Raw genomic sequence first — 18,237 nt, 5'->3', positions numbered from 1 at the left:
TCTTATTACTTCCTTTTTGAAATTAATGATTTTAAAGAAATTGCATTTTTGAATTTGTTTTTGACATGGATAAAATAATGTTATGGTTAGAGCAATGAATTGTTTGAGCCCCCATTACATTTATCCTACAGTTTCCACACACATTAAATGCCCACACATAACAGTCCCAGGACAGACAAGCAAGCTGGCAATGGTAACACAACATATTACAGAGCATTACATGAGACTGGAAATCCCAGTGGAAGTATCCAACAAAAAGAGTCGCATTTATCATCATGTAGAAGGGAATTCAAAACACTATGATGACAATACACCAGGGGAGCATGGTTTATAAAATCTTAGTGTATTTTAATCAAAGGTTTATTTAATCCTAGAGCTTCTCCTTCAGTCTCCTGTTTTTTCTCTCCTGTTATAATTTTGTATTAAACTAAACTGATGCACACAGAGTCCACCACAGAAGATAGGCAAGAATGAGAGCAAGAAGTGGGTATTAGTTCACAACATTTACCCTCAAGCCTTTTAAGAAAAGGGTACATATGGCACTTATTGATGTGTTTTACTGGGCATGGTGGTGATGGGCTGATGGTTGGAGTAGATGATCTTAGTGATTTTTTCCAACCTTAATAATTCTATGATTCTAGGCCCTTTAATTGTGTTCCTACACACTTCCTGAGAACTGACAGCATTTCCATTTGTTGGGAAGGAAGACAGGCTTCCAAAGCCTGATACATGAAGAAGATGGTATCTATCAACTTCTCTGATTTGTTTTCCCTCTTTGTTTACTGCTGCCTCTAAAATGATCACTCTAATTACTGGCAGCAAAGTATTGCAAAGTGAACACAAGATGTCACTCACATGCATTTTTCAACCCAAAACGATGTTGTGTCTTCTAAGAACATGGTAGCAGTTCATACATAAACTTTCCTGATCCCCCAACATTCCTTGCTTGTGCTCTCCATGTCACTTCACCTTTGTGTCATTGCATCTCCGCATGCTAGCTTTTTAATACTCAGAATTTTAGATCTTCATGCTACATACTTCCTTTGTTCTCCATGCTGTGGCATCTATGCGTACACATCTCACACTGAAATTACTACAGCTGTACAGCTGGAAGGATGTACCAGCTGTAACATGACTACAATTCTACAACACGGCCATGCCCTCCTTGTTCAACTTGTATGTCATTTGTCTCCGGAAAGGAGCAAAGTGCAAAAGCACACAAGGTCCTGGCAGACACGCTTGTTTCTCAGCCTTGGAAAAAAGATGAAACAAAATACATGAGATGGTAGCAACACAAAGCAGCATTGCTTTCGTCGCTGCTTTCCAGAGCCTCGTCTTTCAAGATGCAGCCCCTGGTAAAGTGGCTCATGAAAGTTTGATGAATAGCATTTTGTTTAACACTGGCAACAGAGCAACAGCCCTGTTGAGCTTCAGTGCTCAAGCAAAATGTCATGACCCAAGAGGATCAGGGCCCCTGGCTGCAGGAGGTGGGCTCACAGGTGGCAGCAGGTCTACAACCTCCAGTATAGGATACATCACCCCACAGGTGACTTGGTCACCAGAACATCACACTGCTGCAGTGATGAATGCTGTGCCTCCTGCCATGCTTGCCTGCTGTGCTATAAGGCTGTCTGAGGCAAGGTTGCAAATGCTGAGAGTTCCTAAGCATTTTCCATTAGCACACCTAAACCTTCATTCTCCTCCCCTCTTAGAATTGCTTAACATGCACACATGCTGAAAAATTTCACAGCGTACCATTCTGTATCATTTTACTTCAGTAGTTTATGTTTTCCTGCTTTTGTTTCCCTGTTCCCTTCCTATAAAAGAATATTCTCAGGAAACTGTGAGTGTGTAACTGAAAATATACACAATCCACATACAGAGACAGTACTGCAGTGACATGATTGAGTGGTTTAATATTTTAGCATGGCTAACAAATAGTAGTAGAGCATAAGATGAAGTAATTACCTTTCCTTGTTCTTCAGGTGCTGAAAATCCATACGCTATTTTTGCAGAGTACTGAATTCAGCATTTCTGGAAACAAAGAGAAAAAATAATTAAAAAAACATTTATACTTGCCCCTGAGGATTTATTAGGCACTCATGAACTTTTTGCTGTACAGAAATTTATAAACTTCCTCTGTAGTAGAGGATGAAGCAATGAACAAATGTTTTTGGACAACAGATTTGCTTTTTGAAAGCCTGTGAACATTTTTTTTTAAATCTCTATGCAGCATATCTCTGAATATGAAAACAATAATAGCATGCAACTACCAAAGGCTACCCTTGCCAACCACTTAAAAAAAAAAGAGATATACAGGTAGCAAGCAAATACAGATGCACATATACGAGTATTTCTTCGCTATAACAGACTCCAATGTGATCTTGATAAACTACTGTTACGTTTGAGGATTTATCATATATTTTAGATAGTTTAGATGGCTGTTGCACTTGAAATATCTGGTTTGAAAAGAACATAAATAATAACTGTAAGGATCGCTGTTTTTCAGCAGTTATATGATAAACTTCATCCCCTTATGTTTTCAGTATTTTCTTCTAAGTGTAGTGCTTCACCCTAACTGTAACATTAATTGATAAAAGCATGAAATGCATGGATCCAGGTCAGCCTCCTGTAGGCACTGGGTTTAGTGCAACTATTTACACATTAAACACTGCTCCTTCATAGCTGGGGTTACCACATATGAAACTTTGGTTTTGCCAGAGTCAAGCTGGATGGCATAGGACCCTGGGATGCCACCCAGTTCCATTTAAGCAATTAAAACATAAAAAAATCCATGGAAGTGAAACAGCAATGACTTCTCCTGTTCTGTTTGTTTCCAAGAAAAGTTATATAATTTGGAAGAAGCATATTAAAATGGCAAGAAGGTCAACATTTGCAGAGCCCATATACAAAAGGATCCAGCGTTGAGTCCAGTTGTTCCCAAGGACTCATGAATAGCAGCTGGTCCCTGAGACTTTCCTTACTGGGACAGCTCTCCCCCTGCTCCTTCCCTTGCTGTCGTCCCTACACCACAGCCAGGCCAGCCCATAGCCTAAGAAATCTGTAGGCCAAAAAAGCAGCCCAAAGGCTCTGGTTTTAACACAGCTGACCCAGAATGGTCCTGCTTTAATCTTCAATGCCCCAAAGAGAATTGCTTTTCACCCCAGTACTACGTATACTTTGAGAAATAGTCCTGTGGGAGCAGGAAAGAGAAGGAGCTCGTACTGCTGAGGCACCAGTCCCCAGTGCATAATTAATCTTATTTACGTACTAAAGGAGCAATCACTTGCTTTCAGTAACCCTGGAATTCAGACAAGTAAATTAAAACTTAAAACAAGGCCTGAGAGTCCAGCACACATGCCACTTTCTGAATGATTTCTCTATAATAGGCACGAATGGATGCTCTGGAAGAAAGAAAGAGACCTTTTCCAGGTCCATCTGTCAGCAAAACTGCCTCTGTAAGCAATAAACAGGTTTTGTGCCATCTAAGAAATTTACAGACAAACTCAGGGTAGGACTGGCTATTATTTCTCATTGTACAAATGAAAAACTCCCCAGATGTTAGCTGTTTGCAACCTTGGATTTTGATCAAATATACACAGTTACAGTAAAAAAAAAAACAACAACAGTTTCAGAAGTGTAGAGCAGACCAGGCAACACCTCGTGAGGGCATTCATATGCTTTACTTCGAGGAAAAGTCCCATTTGTTTGGACTATTCTGCTTGTATTTTATAGCAAAAACTCCACCTTACTCTGAGAAGCTTTTGGAAAATAACCAAATTGATGGCAGCAGTATGGAGCAGAAATGGTGGTTTCCCTAGGCTGACAAAGTTAATGTTTGTTACCCATTACCTTGCAACAGCTTTTTAAATGAAATTAAGATGAGATCTTTGTTTCATTTATGAGACCCTGGATTTAACTTCTGCTTGGAGCATAAAGGGCTAGAGATAGCACAACTTATAGTGGTTTATGGCTCTACTGTGCCATTTTAAGGATGCAGTACATGCTCTCCTCCCAGCTTACCATTATTTTATCATAATGTGAGCGTACTGGCTGGTAAATCTTTCTTGGTTTCCCTCCCCAAATGCCAAATGTATAACCTTGAATTGGCCTCTGCCATATGCTATTTTTATGCAGATTTCAAATGTAATTTGGGGAATTCTTGCTCTTATTTTAATCACAGAAGGAAATAATATATGGATTTCAGCACAGCAAAGATTTTGCAAAATACTTGCTAGAGAGACAGCACTGACTAGCAGTAGGTGCACAGCAGGAACTACAGGAATTTAGTTAGCTGATGCCCTAAAACACAGAATAAATGTATTAAAGGAGGTGTAGCTTCATTTGTGACTCCCTGTTAAAGTTCACCGTCTCGCAGCACCTGTCCCCTACACAACAGGAGATCGCTTTAGTTTTCTTCCACTGTGCTCCACACCACTTTGCTAACCTGATTCACCCTGAAACCACCAGCACCGAGTGACGCATCCGCCCGCACAGGCCATGGGCGGTGTGTGCTCAGCCTCACTAGATGCCAAAAGAAGGGCAATTAATCTGCAAGCCAGCGCGCTGCTCAACCTCCGTGCCAAAACAGAAGCTGCTATTAGGGAGAGCAACGATAAACACTGTCTGTTCAGCTACAGCAACGGCTGGGAAGAGAATCCATCGAGAGGGGATGGCTCACCCTTGAGCTGCTGTATTGCTGCAAAGCCAAACGCCCAGGCAGCCATTAACTCTAATGGCACAGGGACCTGCAGAAAGCCACACCAAGGTTTAGACATCTGACAGGAGGCTGGGGAAGTAATACCAAGCACCCCATTTCTGCCTCATTTCAAGTGCAAGAGCAAGCAGCCAGCATGGTGCTTTGGGAGATGGAAATCCCATGTGGAGCACCACGACATCAGTCCACCAACATCTTGCATCAGTCCTATGAAACAAAATCAGAAACTTTCACCTATAGTGGCTTAATTAACACACAACCTACAGATCCTTCTAAATCCTGCACACTGCCATCCTCCATTACCAGGCTTTTTTGATGAAAGTGATTAAAGCTAACAATTATAATTTGTGTTAGAGAAGCCCCTAGAGGCAGTAGGTAGGCTCAGATTCCATTGTTTGCAGAACACAGTGCAAAGAAATCGCCCTCCTGGAGAGCTCATCCTCAGAGAAGACAAGGCAATCAAGGAACAGCAGAAAGAAAAAGCAGTTGCTCAAGGTCAAAGAGCCACTGGAGGAGCTGGAACAAAACCATCCCCTCAACTGTTCAGCCACAGCCCTGTTCATGCTGACTCTCCAGTACTAAGTCAACCAACTAATACATTTTATTTGTCAAGCGTCAAAAGCAGACCAAGTGATTCATAACGTTCCAACACTCTGTGTTGGAAAACTAACCATGACAGAAAAAAATAAAATCTAAGTGGATTTCACAAATGTAAGATGGTCAAAAGAGCTCCTTGCTTTGCTAAAATGCTAAGTCTATACAAAAGAACATCTTCTGTCTCCCAGACTCTTCTCCCCCTGCAATATCCTCTTGGGCCTAAGCAGAGATCAGCTGCAAAAAAAACAGCCTGTACTGACTGCCCCATGCCTTTTTCTTGGTATATGCTGCATCTGAAATCATGCTTTTTAGAACAAGAGAGACGTATCCAGCCCTTGGATGACAATGCACCTACACACTGAATCAAGAAAAGAGGAATTGTCTATACATCTCTAGAACATGACTATCCCACAATGTAACCAGATAAAAATTTACAGTATGACAAAAGTGGACAAGTGCCTGCTTTGAGACAAACCAAAGCTGTCACCTACTAATATGACTATGGGTACCATCTGATGGAGGATCTTTGTGGTTTTCAACATATGGTTTTGACAGGCACACTTCAGAGATGTAGAAAATGTAGTCCCATTGGATGCTACAAGCTTAGATCATCCTGACCTAAGATGCAAGGGAGATGGAGCACCAGCTTTTGCCCATCTCTCAGCATGTACTCCCTTCCACCTTCCAAATAAATGCTTCCTATACTTTTTGTGCACATTACCGACAAATCGATCCTTCTTTATTCTTCCATCAATGCTTTCAACATATGATTGCTCAAGCAACCTTCCCCATCTTGCAATTTCTTAAGGAATGGTCAATCTCGATATGCATAATTATAATTGCAAATGGATCATTTTATCTTGTACTCTTCTGTTTTAATGGGATTATGTGCAGTCAAATCTCTAAGGTAACATTTAAAGTCAAAACCTACTATGTCATTCATGTGTGTTTTAGATACTTAAAAATATTAATATGCAACCAGTGATATTATCAAAGGTTAAGATTTCTAACTACCCAAGCCAGTTACGACACCATAAATCTGAAACAGTTTTCACTGATCACTAGAAAAATCTTTCAAAGACAGTAAAACTGGAATTCATCAGAACTTCTTGCCATACAATTACTCTGAAAGAGAGTGCTCTCGTTATGCTCTGTACTGTGAAAGTACAAAGTACTAGTGTGTAAAGTGAGAGAAGCTTTTAGTCTTTGCAAACAACTTTAGTGCATAAAATATTAAAAGCAATGCTAAACTAATCTTTGGCAAGAATTACAAGCAATTTGGTGCAACCCGTACTATGAATTCCTTTGGTTTATCATTTAAAAAACATTAGAGTCTACCATTATAGTTGTGTATCACAGTGCTGTACATTACATTAACCTCTATAATTTTCTAGCGTGGTATATTGCAGTAACACAAATTAGACTATCTGGCAAAAAGGCTTAAAAAGATGCAATATTTAAAATCAGCAGACAGGAAAGCTCTTTGCTCCTTCCTGCCAAAGACAGCAAGAGAGAGTCCAGTCCTCCTTTCCTCAAAGCAAATGGTAAAATCCCATTAATTTCCACTGGAACTGACAGATCCAAAGCATCTGGGAAAGGATTCAGCCTAAATACATCACAGACATAACAGATGAATGATTTGGGGTAGAGGGGTCACCTGCTCTCATTTTAACACTTCTGTGTAACAGGAACAGAGCAGGTCATTTCTGCACGCTTGAAAATGCTTTGCGGGCTTTCAGTAGGATTTTCCCTTCAGCAATTTTTGCTTCCTATCCCCATTTTCTTATTCTTCATATGCCTAATATCTTTAAAATCTGAGTGCAGAAGAAGGTAAAGCCCTACCCTTAATACCGTTGCAGAGCCCATATAGATGATCCTATAACTAATAGGAAAATATTTACATTTCATATACTCTGGAACAATCACATCCCTTCCACTAAGAAAACAAACTGCAGCTAAATTATGCATTATCTGTAAGTCTTCATAGCAAGGCAACTATTTCAGGTAAGATAAACAATCACAATAAAACACTCATCATGTTCATAAATTACTCTAACTTCCAAGATTAAATTTGTTCACTCACAAATATATCTAGCAACCGAAAGATGAATTTGATTTTGTAACAGTTTCTTGAAGATTTTTTTTTTTCCTCTGTGGGACAAGAAAGAGACAAAAAAATGATTAAAAGAAGAGAAATGGAACATTGCCTACTGTTGGGACCACAGCTCTTAGCCATGGCATGCTGGATTTGTGCTTCTGCTCTGCATTGTGCAAAACACATACTTCAGCTTCATGTTCCCCCCCTACGAGGCCACTGGGACATTGCTCTCCTTCCAATGTAACTACCTGGCTGCCTTCCCTCATTTTCCACTTCTAACCTATCAAACAGAACCTGAGAAAACTCCATCCAAATCCATACGCTTCTGTAAAATATATTGAGCTTGTGGATAAAAAGGTCAGCTTCATTTTGTCTCAACTGACTCCAGCTCCCAGTTGTGGGGGCTGTAGGGACAGATGGCTGCTGGGTTAAGCGAGATTTCTGTGTGTCTTTGGAGCAGAAAGCAGCCATTCTTTCATGCTGGCTTCCCAGGGATTTTTCCAAGCAATACACTGTTCTCAAGTGGTTTTAGAAGCAAGCAACCAGGCCCTGGTACTAGAAGGTCCAGTAGGTTCTCTGCAACAGTAATTCATTTAATCTGAGAGGAGGAGGGAGCCTGGGATCCTGTCAATTCTAATCCTGGGTATACGTGCCACAGCTGGATTTCTTCAAGTCTGGGCTATTACACTGGCACACCACTGACCAAAGTCTTCTGTTTCATCTAAATTCCAAGCAAAAACCTTAGGAGATAAACCCGATTAATCCTAATTAAAATGAGAATCAAGGAAATGACACAGTCTGTTGAATCTACTTGATGAATCAAAAGCCTCCCTCATTTCTATGTTAATTGTCTTTCTACAAATGTGCAATACTTTCATGTGCACAGAATAATGTTTTCATATTTGTCTTCACTTGGAGCATCACTGGCCAGATGTTAGAAAGCACTCAGAAAGCCCTTCTGCTCAGGCAACACAGAAGTACCTAAACGGATGCTGAGTGGTTCTCAGACTTCTCTTGGGACAGACCAGACTCTGCACCCAGGGCAGAACAGAACCATCACACTCCCAGCCCAGAAATGAAGCAGAGGTCTGCTAGAAAGAAGGCAAGCAGTAACCAGTGGTTTATAGAGGTCAATCTGTCAATGCAAAATGTGAGTGTGAGCCTGGAAAAAAGACATGCAGCCAGCCTACACCCAGAGCATCTCATGTGCAAGGTGTCCCATGATCACCTGGGAGGAAATATGAATGAATTCAGTTGAACCAAGATAAACCAACTACAGCCCTCCTTTCTCTTTTCACAAGACTTGTAATGCTAAGATGAAATACCATTGCCTGATTTTTTATAAAAAGGCTACTTTCACATAACACACACATTTGGAAAAACAATAAACACGCAAAGATACCCTTGAAGAAATACAGAACAAACCCCTTCAAAGACAGCTCACCTTAGGATATGAATGATTTGCGGAGGAATGGACGCTACATAATGCTAACATCAGCAGACTAAGGGGTGGGATGCATTTGCCACGTCCAATTTGTATTCAGTCGAAATTGAACACTGTCTTAAGCTGGGGGGGCCAAAACTAACCTAAGAAAACTGGTAAGGGAAACTGGATGAAATCCAGAATCTGCTGCCTTACTTGCTTAGACAACATTTATTATGGTTAAGTTTTATTATACAGTAGTAAAAAATTACAAGGCAACATCCTGTGCTATTTCCCACTGGGATAAATGATACAGATGTACTATTAAATCTCAAAACCAGCACCGGTCTGCCAGGCTACATTCCATTTGTGTCTTTATAATGTGTCAATAGGCTGACATTTATGCCTTCTGATGGTAAAGCTATTTATATTATAGATATTTAAATGTGCCATAAAATGCTTAGCACTACACAAGCCTAGAACCCTTCCAATCCTTACCAAAACAACACATACAAAGAAAAAATCCTACCAGACACCAGTATCCAAACTTCGGAGATATAAGCTCTATCTTTTCTATGCCAAGTCAGAATTCTGAGGGTCTCTTTAAACAACCATATAAAAGAGAGTTAAAACAATCTTTCTGCTGTGCAAACATTCATAAACATATTTAGATTTAATTTTGTTTCATAGATTTTTGTCCTTTTCTAAAGCAGCATTCTTCAAAACCAAAATCATAGGTTTTGTGATCTGTTGGGTGACAGGAGATGCTGAACACCTAAGCAAAACTGTAGACCAGCAGGCAACCCAATCCTAACACTTGTAACCTTCAAAAAGGAGCTGCAAGTCACCTATCCAAGCTCTATATTGCTGTTATCTACAACAGGGGAGTCCCCCACTGAATTCCATCAATGCCTGCAGCCCAAAGACATCCTGGGCTTTGCAATATACTGGTAAATAGATGGTCCTACAGGGATCCCATTGAACTTGATACAGAGCACACAGTCACTACCAGCCAAAGGCTAGACATAAACTAAGACACAACGTCAGCATCACCACTGGCACCTAAGATTTGGAGGGAATCAAGTCTCACAATGCCTTGTTAAAATGAGATTTCTCTTGGTATCCACCAGTGTCTTTGATAAAGCCAACCTTGTGAGAAATCTCAACAAAACACCCACGGTTTCTGTTAGTAAATGGCCCGCTTCTGAGAAACACCAAGACAAAAACATGCAGACTAGCATACTATAATCTTCGCAGTCCCATCAATGGTCTCTCCATCACACTAGCACTAAATTTCATGAACCAGAAACAAAGCAAACGGTTCTTAGAAATACAGGTCAGAAAACCAGACTCAGCAACAGAGAAATTCATTTTCGGAGCTAGGTGTTGGAATTAAAAAGTCCACCCACGGCCAGAAGTAGACCCAGGTCACTGGAAGTAAGGCGTGGGGGTATATAAACACCAACGTACAAAGGTTTGGGTCAGAAAACAAAGCAGCCGACCTCTCCATGCCCCAAAGCTGCTGTTGAGACATTTCTTGCACGTATCAAGTTCCTTAAGACTGAAAGATAAGCAGACAAAAACACAGGAGGAATTGGGAAACATGCAGCCTGGGAGAACAAGCTGGAAGGAGGGCTACACGCTCTAGTTGCTATCCCCCAAGAAACTGGTACGCAAGGATAAGTTACAAACATGCCAGCTCAATAGCTAACTGCAGGGATCACATCTTGAAATGATTAGGGTTGAAGTAATGGCCACTGATACTTCAGGGGCTAATTAAAAAAAAAAAAAAAAAAGAAAGAAAACTTTCATAAGAAAGTTACCATACAAAACAAGTCCCGCATATTTTTTTTTTCTCCACAAACAGCTTCAAAGCCTAATGCATTAGAAATGCAACTGCCTCAGGCATAGCCCATGCTCAAGCTCCAAGCAGGAAAAAGCCAGGCAGAGCCACTTCATTACAGTGCTTACAATCAAAATGAGACAGAAAGTGGCTGCTTCTCCACTCTGACAAGTTTTTAATTGCACCTAGAAATTACCTTCTACTTTAGATTTCATTCTGAAATAGTGCCTAATAGAGGCTGCTCAAGATGAGTTTTCCACACTTCTAAATAATTATTATTAATATGACACTAACATACCTCACTAGAATTTTAAGCCACCTAAAACATCTTTTAAAGATGTTTTTACCATTAAACTTCACATCCAATGTGAATAAAAGCAAAATTATCTTGACCTTTTAATTCTGAGTGGTTCACCCATCACAGTTCCTTCTTCATAAGAAGACCCATCACCTTTTCTATTTTAGTGACATTGGTAAACATCTTCTGAAGCGCAAAGGAAGACCTTCCCACATCAGTGTGATTAACTCACACACATGCAGGACCTTAGATGATATTAATATCCAACACAAAACTAAAGGTTATTAACTGACTGCATTGTCTAAAGGCAATGTCCAATCTACAAGTCCCAGAGTGGCCAGGTTTCCATGAGCATCTTCCATGACCTTTAAATGAGCTTTTACGAGTGCATTTTATGAGCTTTGCAACCTGTCAAGGAAAATACTGAATGCAGCCCTGAACCCAAAGTAGTACCACTTTGGGGGCAACAGCAAATCACAGGCTTTGGGAATCCTGTGCTGTGATGGAAGTGAGAGCTTATAAAGTAGAAAAGCTATTAAAAGATGTGCACTGGCTTTTCTGTCATCACTGTTTACGCTGACAGAATGGGAGATGTGAGTAATATCCATCCACGTGAGTCACATGGGCTGTAACTCTTCACCCCAAACAGTGACAATCTTCATCTTAACTAATGGAGACTTCTCTGCAAATACTCTCAAAAATTCAATCATCCAAACATCCACCACCACTCCAATCAAGAGAGAAGTCTCCTAGCTAACAATGAAGACTCAAAAGAAAAAAAATGTTTCCTTCTTCCCCTGAAGTAGAAGGTAACCTCAAAGGAGAGGCTCAAGGAAAGTGCACAGTCATGCCTTGACTTTCTCAAATTTTCTTTCCATTTTCTAAGGCACAAGGCATCCCAGAAGTTTTAAAGCTCTGTAAATGCAGCTAATTTGGACACTAATGGGATTCAACAAGAGACATAGCATGAAGAAACCCTTTTAGGAAAATTCCAGAAGCAGCTCCCCAGCTAGTGTGCAATAGGGATGTTCAAATACCTGATTTTCTGTGAAGTGAAATACATGCATATGAATAAGAGACATATAAAGAGATCTCTGGCTACAGCTATTTTAGAACCGATTTCAACTGTCTTTGGTTTATTATATCAGACAACATGATGTCATCAGAAGCCTTTCAATGCCTTTTAAGACCTTTTCCAGTTACTCCTAAATTATTAGGTGAGAATATGTGTGTGCGTGTGGCATTCCTTTATTTCTGCAACCAAGTGATAAACTGCAGTGCCACAAGATAAATTGCATTCAGTTTACAAATCTGACCTCCTCACTTGAACTCTGCTTGCTAATCCATTTCAGCTGGGACTATTCCTAATATGCCACACTTCCCAACAGCTTTCAAACAGCTGTAGGGGCTTTTTGTGTGCGTATGTGTGTTACGTTTTAAAATGGATTTTGCATTAAAAATATTTTTTTCTTTGCACCATAAAGTGGAACAGATTAGAAACAGAGAGACAATCCACCTGGCTCTGGTGGTCTGCAATCGCTCCAGCTTCCAGCCACACAGGACACCAGCCCACTTCACCAATGCCATCGGGGTCTCTGCTTTCCATGGTTTTCATTAAGCACTTTTCTAGCATGCAGAGCCTGTGGTTCACAAGATGTCACACCTTCCATCTGTAAACAGGGTGATTTATAGTAGAGCTATTTGAACAGCTGCCCTGGCTCCTAGGAGCACTGGGATCGAGTATCAGCCACATCTCAAGCCAAAAGGGAGCAAGTACTGCTGGAGGTGCTCCATGTTTCTGATGGGGGCACTCACACCTCGAAGAGGGTTCCTAACAATGTCTGCCACACAGCTGCAATCCCATTCAAGTTCTTCTCAGCAACCAGCAATCTCTCTGCAAGCGTTTTCATGAAGGTTTGGAGCCCCACACCCAGTTTTCACATGCATCACCCTTCCCCCTTGGGTGAGGCATCAATGGCCCTATCGCACAAAGAGTGCTGTTGTGACCTGTGCAATTTCTGCCATGTCATTTCTATCATCCTCCCTTCTCAAGAAAATCACTGCAATTTCTGGAATTACGAACAAATACGCTGGCTCTTGCATTGTGATATTAAAAGGGTAACCAAGAACCAAATCAATTTACTTTTCTACTTCAAAGTAGATAACCCTGCATTTTAATTGTCATTGGTACCCAGAGGTAGTACATAACCAGCTCTCACTAACAGATTTTCTCTGTGTATTTGAGAAGGTCACTGATCTTCAACAACTTAATTTTTTTTAAATTTTTTTTTTTTTTTTTTTTTTTTACTAAATTTTCTCACTTGGTTTCACACTACATTTTTTTTTAAAAGGTAAACTATAAACTTTTGTTTGCAGTTAGCCAGCATAAACAAATCATCTCTCAAATACTTACTATAATTTTTCACAGAAAGGACAAGAATAAGTGTTATAATAACTTGCTTAAATACCCGTGACAGAAGAGTCCTTCTGCTGCAAAGCTGCTGCTTGCATTTGACACACCTGAGCAAATAGCAAAAATGCCCCTTTCTCAGCTGCTTCTTGCATCTCAGGCAAGATGGATGCTTCTTTTCTTTCATTCAGTTTATGAGTACATTTACTGTCCATCGTAATGCCTGAGAGCCTCCGACTGCACAATTTAAGCATGAGCTTAACTCTTTGTACGCTCTAAAATGCCAGCATTCACCAGCATATGCTGTCATGCCATCTTTATTAACAATATAGAACTTAAAATTGTGTTACTGCTGCAACAAGTGAAATGAGCCGGCCCCTTCTCAGCTTCCAACAACTGAGGAGTATCATCAGCAACTGCAAAAATAGCATGGATGGAAAATTAAGGATATACTGAATGGCTCTGCTTTACTGGAGCATGACTGCATTTTTCCAAAAGCAGCTCAAGTGCATCAGATATATAAGCATAACTGGCTTAAGCAATTAGGTCTACATTTGTTATGAACTGCAATCAAATATTCATTTCTTTGTGCAATGTCATCAGTAGTCTGACACAAGCAAAAGCAAATTAAGATGCAAGGAAGTATATCAGGTAAGCATACACTTCTTTAGAAGGAGCTAAATTACTTGGTCATTTATATTAGAGAGACATACTGCATGAGGTGGTGGTAAGAAAAACCTATTCTAGCAACTTGCAAAGACACTGGTTTCAGGGAAAACAGCTTTTGTGTGGTGGTCCATGATAATGAATGCATCAACACACAAGGTGACATTTCTGTACCCACAGTAAGCCCACATTACAGATGCTTTCAGCTTCTAGACTGCGCTCATTTGGAGTCGATAGTTAGGGTTTGGCTGTCTTCTAGGCATGTTGGTTTTGGCAGACGTGTTTTTCCTCAAGTCACATAAATGAATAATCCCTGCTGATTTTTTTTTTTTCTTTTCCTTTAAAAGGGATTTTAAAAAGCATATTTTTCTTAGGTGCTTCTTTGAGGAGGCTTTGCACAAACAGGTCTCAATGGATACCACAATTTCACTCGTAGCTGGCTTCTTTTAGAACATTAGAGTGAGATCGTGGTCTCAAAATGACAAGCTCTGCTCAGGCTTTAGTTAATCTGGAAGCAGCAGCACCCAGCTCAATTTTTCGAAGTGTTACTACTGACAGAGGCTAACCAAAGGGGGAGCAGGAGATTTTACTAATGGTTTGACCTGAGAAAAAGGAGGCAGATCTCCAGTAATGAGAACAAAAAAAGCTTTGAATTTCTCTTCTTTTTGCATGAGCCATTACAGAGGTCATTTGGCCAAAAAGCATCAGCTGCTGAACATCACAGAGAAAGTTCTGACTATCCCAATCCTTGCTGGTGCTTCCTCATTAATATGAAGTAGTATAAGCAGAGAAGCATTGTTCTAAACATCTTACAAGTGTAAGAACATTGGTCAAAAAAACATCAAATGAATGACAAAGGGGAACACAATCATTTAAACAGCATGAAAAAAGCAGTGGTAGCCATTTAGCAGAACATCGAGAGGCAATATGTTTTGATTCAGTATTGGATTTATCAATAAAAACCTCACTTTGAAGAAATCTTTTCTATCTGATTATGGTTGGTTTGTTGTGGGTTCCCCCTCCCCTCTAACCATCTGTACACAGACAAAGGAAAATAATCAAAAGAAAAAGAAGTCACTGTGTCTCAGTGATGCACGCTGCCACGGCTGGTGCTGCTGAGTGTGGCTCACATGCACTGAAACAAAAGTCAGGCCCTTCATACAGGCAGAATCATCAGGTTTTTTACTATGAGGGTGGTGAGGCATTGGCACAGGTTGCCCAGAGAAGTGGTAGATGTCCCACCGCTGGAGACACTCAAGATCAGGCCAGATGGGGCTCTGAGCATCCTGATGTAGCTGTAGGTGACGCTGTTCATCATCATGGCATTGGACTAGACAGCCTTTTAGGGTTCCTTCCAACTCAAACAACTCTATGATCAAAATCAGTGAAAATTATAGTAAAACACTATTGACCCAAAAAAGATTAGCAAACTCAGTACAGTTTTCGATGCCAACCACTGATCCATGCAGGACAGCTCAGGGGGCCATGCTAGCTGAAGCACAACTCTCCTTAAAAGGCAGCCCACACACAAACCTGAGCAGCATCCAGCATCATGAGTAATGTCCACCACCCTCAAATTGCAATTAATCAGGTACTTGCCAGCTGGGATCTCCCAGAATGCTTATCAGAATGCTCACTTCTATTCCCAAGTCTGGAACAAGAGACTCAAGTAAGCACTGCATTAGGTTCAAAATCTGATAGGCATTGGTCTGAACCAGAATATCAGCAATCCCTCACGGCCAAGCTATATTTATCATGTTCAATTTGAACCTCTGTCAGGAGTTCTGCAGCCCTTGGTGCTACATAAACCCTGAGCTCTGGGTGGTCCCAGATCAGAAATATGAGATACTGTTTGCAGAAGTCAAACCCTTGTTCAGCACCAGCAACAAAAGGACTTCTTTATAACTCCTATCTTCACAACCTCTTCTCCTTTCACTTCAGACCATATTTCTATTATTCACATGGTATCAGCAGAGCAGGCAAAAAGAAAAAAAAAGTTGGACCTGAAGTAGTAAATAAAATGTAGTATATAAGTGAAGTTGCCAGGAAGGTGTGTTTTTGCTGAGCAGTATCAGAGAAATAAATTATAAAGAAATGTAACTGCTGCCTATTAAGAGACAGATTTATACGATAGCTAAAGCTTTCATAGTTTATGAAACAATGTCTAATAAAATGGCACAGCTATGATTTAGTAAGGTGTTTAAATTCATCGTTACATATATTTTGTATTTCAGACTGGTCTTCACTCCCAAGCCATATATTGGCTTTGCCTGATATACACATTTTTTTTTGCATATGTAATGAGCTTATCAGCTTCCAGTAGAAAAGGCAATTTCAGCGCTATCTCCTCCTAAGGTTTGCACTTAAATATGCCAGATGACTCATTCACTGAACTAATATACACATGGAATTTAACAAGATGAAAAATGTTATAGGCAGTGACTATGCAGCACAGTAGGAGGATGAAGAGCATAAAGAAATTGTACTGAGAGGGACTGTCTTACTTAGCAAGACATACTGAGGGAGGAGGGGGGGGGGGGGGGGGGAAGAACCATGGAAAAACCAAAAATTCTCCTGACACATTTTTACCATTTGCTAGGAACATCATTTGCTAGAGTTCTTTGTAAGTCAAACCTTCAGTGGGCAGCCTCTTCACTGCTGCAAACACAGGCCTGAGGGGCGGCACAAGAGATGAGAGTCTTCCAGAATCAGAGGCTGAATCTCTAAAATCAGTCCCTAAGCCAACCACTTTCAGCCTCTTGGATGAAATAATTTTACCCACCGGTGTGCTGAAGCTCCCACATCAGCTTCCAATATCAGCAGGAGGAGCTGAGAGCTCTGCATGTCTGAAGTTTGTGAGGCTGTATTGCAAAGCCTGACTTTGGGCAGTGTTCTCCTGGATTCTGGCCCAGATTCACAGATCTCCAGGCTGGAATGGACTGATGGATCAGCTGCCTCCTGGGGAACACCAGCCAGAGGACTTCAGGCTGGCTGGTTCCTGTACCAAATTCAGGAACTGTGCCCTACTCCAGAAAGCAGGACAACAGAGGTTACTTTCATCAGAAACAATATTTGTAAGGTTCAGGAAAGAACTGCACCTAACTTTCATTACTATGCCTGGTCTCACAATACACACACTTATTCCAACCACAAAAAATTAAACAACCTGTAGCACGTGATGCTACAGGCACAACACAGAACCTGCATGGGATATTAAGCCATACATTTGAATTCAGCAAGACTACTTTCTTAATGGAATCTTTTCCTCACGTTTTCCATAGATAAATTAACAAAACCAGAAAGCCACAAAAAAAAATTGTTTGCTCGGTTGCAACATTTTGAAAATAAAATAAATATTCTACTGGATTTAATAAGTCTTAAGTTCAAATGAACATTTAGCATTTACTGTTTTCAGAGCACTTTGTAAAAGGAACAGCGAATAATTTGTCGTCTTGCTCACAATGCCTGGGATTTCAATATTTCTTGAATATCTGCATGCTTCAGTCAGAGTTGTGTTCTACATCCCTGTGATGTGTGGGCCACCCAACACTGTCATACTGATAGGGTGTAAGAAATTCAGATCAACAACAGCTCTGGGCACTACAGTGAGATCCCCCATTTGGCCCATCTCTGTGTTTCACAGCAGTCAGAGTCAATTTGCAGCTGAGATTTAGTTAACACTGCCCATAAAATACTATTACATGCAGCTAAGTAGGGGAAAAAGAAACTCTCAGCAAATAAATCTAAGTGTTTTACTGATAAGATTTCACGGACCATTTTTGCAGCTCCAGTTTTTTTGCTATTTTTTTTCTTTGTTTGTTTTTCTTAAATAACAGAGAACTTCTTATTTATTATGATGATTACAATTCAGTCCTCTTTTCCAGTCACATCACTTAGGACTGTAAGTAATCTTAATTGTTTTGCGCATCGTTGACTAGAGCAACAGGGATACTGTACAGAAAGGAGTTGGTATGTCTCACCAGTGGCTAAAGTGCAAGTAAAGAGTCAATAAACCATCCTGCAATTTACAGCAGACTCTGCATCCCCTTGAGGAAATCAGGGTAATGCCAAGAGCAGGTATAATCCATTCAGTACAAGGTTTGCTATATGTTTGCACATTGCCAGTTTAGACACTATAGCTGAACACCCACTCCCATAGTTCATGGAAACCTGACCAATGTGCAA

At 40.5% G+C, this 18,237-nt stretch overlaps 1 protein-coding gene across 26 annotated transcripts in view; it reads right to left on the bottom strand.

The window, feature by feature from the left end:
* Positions 1-18,237, bottom strand: part of ADGRL3 (adhesion G protein-coupled receptor L3) — a 492,302-nt gene that overhangs the window by 396,512 nt on the left and 77,553 nt on the right. For all 26 annotated transcript variants that reach the window (XM_048942764.1, XM_048942787.1, XM_048942790.1 and 23 more), the window contains one exon: positions 1,969-2,034. The gene's annotated coding sequence lies outside the window, so the exon portion shown is untranslated. The remainder of the gene's footprint in view (positions 1-1,968; positions 2,035-18,237) is intronic.

Source organism: Lagopus muta, chromosome 4 (genome assembly GCF_023343835.1).
Source record: "Lagopus muta isolate bLagMut1 chromosome 4, bLagMut1 primary, whole genome shotgun sequence".
Classification (NCBI taxonomy): domain Eukaryota; kingdom Metazoa; phylum Chordata; class Aves; order Galliformes; family Phasianidae; genus Lagopus; species Lagopus muta.
Note: the sequence above shows the minus strand (reverse complement) of the source record. Positions and strands in the feature narration are given on the sequence as shown.